Raw genomic sequence first — 5303 nt, 5'->3', positions numbered from 1 at the left:
ACAATCAACTATAACACAACACCTAATATGGGTATTTAATTAAATATTTTATATTTTGCTGTGCGGTTCAGTTTCAAAAGGCCGAAACCAAAGACAAACCATTTTCCTTCACTGCAGTTCAGTTTCAAACCGAAACCTTTTCAAAACTGCAAAATCAAACCATTCGATGTGGTTCGATTTGATTCATGTTTCAATTTCGATTTCCGATTTCAAATGCCCACCTCTAATTTAAACCATTTTTCAAGACAAAAGTGCTTTTAACTCTTGAAAAAGCACGAGCCCAAAATCAATTTAAACCTTCTAATACGTTGCCAACCCAATGATTAGACCTTCCGTTAGTGACGCCCCATTTCACTTATGGGTAATTCCGAAACCGGAATAGAATGCGAACAAACACAATTACATTTCTCCCAAAGCATTCAAGCGTTTATCGAGCTTTTGAAGAATTAGAAAATTGCTGGGATCCATGTGCAAATAATATTAGTAATCAATTTTCTAAATTACTCAGAATTAGATTACTTAGATGGAGGTGTGATCTGGACTGCAGGGTAAAGTCTCTATCCGGAATCAAACCGAGTGACGTAGAACACTTGTGGCTGTTAGACTTCACACATGCGATAACTTGCTCTGATTTCATGAAGAAGTTGAGGTTCCACTTTAAAATAGCAATGCGGAAGTAGCTCAATTACTCATAAGCACACACCAAGTCCTTTCTTTTTCCAATGTGAGATTTATATTCTCAATAATATTAAGGTGCTTTGAATAAAGCATTTTAGAGCATCTCCAAAGGAGACGCCAATTTTAAACATCAAAATGATATTTGATGGTTTATGTGGCAATTTTGACATTTTATACAATATTTTGTTCCACCCGATATGTTAAATAATAATGTCATTTAATAAAAAAATTTTATCTTTTTGTGGAGTCCAATGATTAAGGCAACCAATCGAATATTTGAAAAACATAACAACATTTATTATATATTATATTAATCTATTAAAAAAATCATTTAATAAATTTGATAGCAAAAGACTTTGCCTTCAAATGACTCAACGCCATGTAAGAAATTGAAGGCTAGGTTGGAGAGAGTTTGCTGCCATTTTTTGCTATTGTATGCCTACATAATAGATTTGAAAACCCAAGTTGAAGCATGTCTCGCCGGTGTAGCTTTTATGCTACGCATTATTCAATTGTATGAGAGTTTTAATTGTTATATTTGATTTTTGCAACTATTTACATTTTTATTTTCAACCTCAACCAACCACGTCTCACATAAAAAACCTAGAAAACCTCGGTTCATTAGTAGTGGCTCACTAGATTGTCCCTTCCTTAATTGGGACAATAAATTTGTTAAAATGCTAAAGTTTCAAGTTAACCCAACTATATATTGGTTTGCACATGTGGTCAATGTCAATGTTCGATTAGTAATGAGCTAATAAACCATCTCTAAAACCTCAATTGAAGCATGCCCTGCATCAAAAAGTTAGAAATCTTGGCTACGGCCCTAGATTGTCTTTACTGGAATTGGAACAATGAATTTAAAACATTGAAGTCGCGGGTTGGCACAACTATTGGTTTGTACATGTGATTAGTACTTGTTTGATTAGTAGTAAGCTGATGAACCGTCTCTCGAACTTTGATAACTTCGATGCTCTGTCTCTAAGACCAACTCCAATGGTGGGCTAAAAGCCAAATTACCCCCCAAAATTTCCCTCCAAACCCACTTCAACCCAAAGGGAAATTTTGGATTAAATGCTAAATGCTAAATGCTAAACCAACGCCAAATTTCCCCCAAAATTTAGCCCAAAAATCGGAGTGGACTCCACGCAATATTTATCGGAATTTAAATTTTTTTTAGATTAAAATGTTCGTAAAATTAATTTACGATAGTCTACATATTTATTTTTTTGTAAATTTAATTTAACAAAAAAAATAGGCTAAGTTTATTCTTTAATAATCCCGGGCTAAAATTTAAGGTTAGAACGGTTGGAGTAGAAAAACTATTTCTATGCTAAAAGCTAAATTTTTCAGGCTAAAAAATTTAACTTTTAGCCCAACCATTGGAGATGGTCTAAAGTCATCAAAATCGGAAGGGAATAATCCAAAAACCTTTTATGGACCCTCTTGTGCAACTGATGCCTCACAGGAGGTACTTTTCCTTCATCACTTGGAAACATTAAGCTTCTTTCACACCTCAATCTCTCCCACAATCTGCTTTCCGGCTCTCTTGAAGCCGGGATGTTCTTGTCCTTGAGTCGCCTTGAGATTCTTGATTTGAGCTATAACCTTTTCTCCGGAGAAATACCATTGTCTTTATCATCAAGTTACATCCAAATGGTTGATTTTTCGAGCAATAAATTCAACGGAACAATTCCATCTTCATTCCTCCAGCATGCTTGGGATTTGAGCAGTTTGAATATCAGCAATAATCATTTTACAGGCCAAATACCTTCCTCTATCTGTCTTCGTTCCTCCTCGCTTAGAGTCTTGGATTTCTCCCACAATAATTTCAGTGGCCCAATTCCTCCCGGACTAGGAAACTGTTCCGAGTTGGAGGTCTTTCGTGCTGGCGACAATACTCTCTCAGGGTCCCTTCCTGCTGATATCTACAATGCTCAGGCACTTCAAGAAATTTCATTGTCTACCAATGGGCTTGTCGGACCCATCAGTGAGAATGTTGGGAAGCTCTCCAAATTAAAGCTCATGCGCCTTCATTACAACAATCTCCAAGGTCATCTGCCCCCATCTTTGATGAATTGCACAAACCTTGTTGAAATAAATCTGGGATTCAACTTTTTTAGTGGGAATATCTCTGTGCTCGATTTCTCTAATCTTACTCAACTTAGTAAACTAGATTGTATAAGTAATAATCTCACTGGTACCTTGCCAATAAGCCTCTACTCATGCAAGTCCCTCAAAGCACTTCGACTGGCAACAAATGATTTCGAGGGCCAAATCCAACCTGAGATTCTTCAATTGAAAAACTTGACCTTCCTCTCGCTTTCTCGTAACAGACTCACCAATGTCACCGGGGCAATGAAGATATTGACGGGTTTCAAAAGTCTCAAGGTGCTCCTTCTTTCAAAAAATTTTAAAGGTGAAGAAATGCCAGATGGGGATATAACTGTCGATTCTGGGTTACAAAATCTGTGTGTTTTCAGTTTATATAGCTGTCATATGACAGGGCACATACCTGCATGGATTTCAAAGCTCAAAGTGGAAGTCCTGGATTTGTCTTTTAACATACTCACTGGCACAATACCTGGTTGGCTGGGGACTCTTCCGCATCTTTTCTTTTTGTTGTTGAATGACAACTTGATTTCGGGTGAATTTCCAAAGGAGCTTTGCAGACTACAAGCATTAGTATCGCAACAGGCTGCGAATGAAACAGGCCATTGTTCTCTTGAGTTGCCCGTCTACTTTCAACGCGGTAATAATGCAACTGTGCTGTCTTCACAGTACAAGTATCTGCCCAACATGCCAAGAGTAATCTCCCTCAGGAACAACAGTTTAAGCGGCAGCATACCCTTTGAGATTGGCCAATTGCAATTTCTTCAACAACTGGATCTAAGCATCAACAACTTCTCCGGCAACATTCCAGACCAAGTAGCCAATCTCACAAAGTTGGAGAGGTTAGAACTCAACAGTAACCATCTGTCAGGCGAAATCCCATCATCACTATCAAGTCTCCATTTCTTGTCTACATTTACTGTTGCATACAATAATCTTGAAGGACCAATACCAGCCGGCACTCAGCTCGAAGGCTTCAGTGTCTCTGCATTCGAAGGGAATCCGAAACTTTGTGGTGCCCCACTTTCAAACCAGTGCTTGCCAAGTAATGGCAATGATGCAGATGAGAATGAGAACAACCGGCATTTGGACGATGATGAGGATCAAAGTCTATGGTTTGGGTTATCCGTTGTGCTTGGTTTCTTTGTAGGGTTATTGGGATTCGGTTGCCCTTTGCTTCTCAAGAGGAGTGGAGATATGCATATTTCCAACTCCTTGACAATATTCAATTCATGGTCTATCTGAAGTGGAGAAGGCTTAGAAGAAGGTAGAGTTCTAGAATCTAGATTGTGTGTTCATTTTCCTTCAGAATATTCAATTCCTTGTTTTTCTTCTTAACAGGAAAGCCCAAGGCCAAGTCCAAGTCCAAGTCCCAAATCAAAAGGACGAAGTTAAAAGTAGCAAACCGGATGGTGAAACTGTTAGTGCAAATCGGTCAGAATATGCAAACAACAGTAACTCTTTTATTAACTTCCAAACCACCTCTCTCTTCAATGTTCCAGTTAATGCTCGCTGCCCAGAAGATGAAGAAATATTAGTGTGCACGGATTGAACCAGAAATTCTCTAGTGCAAAATATCTATGTAAGAGGAGGATGTTCGTTCCCTAATCGGATTTTAAGTTGAATAGCTCTTTTATTTATTTTCTCTCTTTGTTTAGACCAAAATTAACCAATCTATCAATCATCAGGTGAAATCACGATGGAAGTTTGATAACTTAACATATTAGACGATTTTACACATGAATAAAGCTTAAGAGTACACATCATACATGTTTAACCAAAAAAAGGTATGTCAGATGACGAATCAAACTATTCGTGAAAATCTCCTCAATTTTCATAAACTTGCGCAATCAGTTTGGTTAAGAAGAAAACTGAAACTAACAGAAGGGTCCTGATTGAATTTGATACAACAAATCAAAATCTGTGTATATGCAGAATCATTGAGATGGGTTTGTATTTTTTCCGAAAGTAAAACAAAAAAAGGAAAACTAACGAAAAAGACTTGAAAACTTTGAGTTTTAATGATAAGGACAAAATAAAGGGTAAAGTGAATAGTATCAGGATTGATTTTTTAGTGTAAAAATGTAATTTTTCATTAAAGTGAACAGTACCGTGATCTTTTCATTAAAACTCTCAACAAAAAAACTAGTGTAACTTGGGTTTCCACTTACTTCTTCTAGTTTGCACGGGTTGCAAGTCGGAAGTCGTTGAACGAATGCCAACACGGGCAGAAGCCGAAAATCACAGAGCTCCAACTTTCGCAAGAGGAGGTGGTTCAGGAAATGTGTTACAGTGGCACCTAAGTTCCTAACCCTGCAAATTGGTCATCGTTGGAAACATGAAAACAATCTGGGAATCTGAAAAAAAAAAAAAAGGGCAAAAGAAAACGGTTCAGGAAATTCATCAAACAGAACAGTTTATCTGCAATCTCTTTTCAGAAAGTTTAAACTTACAATTATTTTGTGAGCGTAAGATAGCAACTTAAGGAAGAAACATGTAAATGCAGCTTCATC

General features: G+C 37.3%; 1 pseudogene; it reads left to right on the top strand.

The window, feature by feature from the left end:
* The first annotated feature begins 2142 nt into the window (after nucleotides 1–2142).
* On the top strand, nucleotides 2143–4086 carry LOC103953985 (annotated as a pseudogene).
* Nucleotides 4087–5303: the final 1217 nt, after the last annotated feature.

Source organism: the organism of the source record quoted next, unplaced genomic scaffold (genome assembly GCF_019419815.1).
Source record: "Pyrus x bretschneideri cultivar Hongxiangsu unplaced genomic scaffold, Pyrus_bretschneideri_v1 Contig51, whole genome shotgun sequence".
Taxonomy (NCBI): domain Eukaryota; kingdom Viridiplantae; phylum Streptophyta; class Magnoliopsida; order Rosales; family Rosaceae; genus Pyrus; species Pyrus x bretschneideri.
This window is presented reverse-complemented; position numbering and strand designations above follow the sequence as displayed.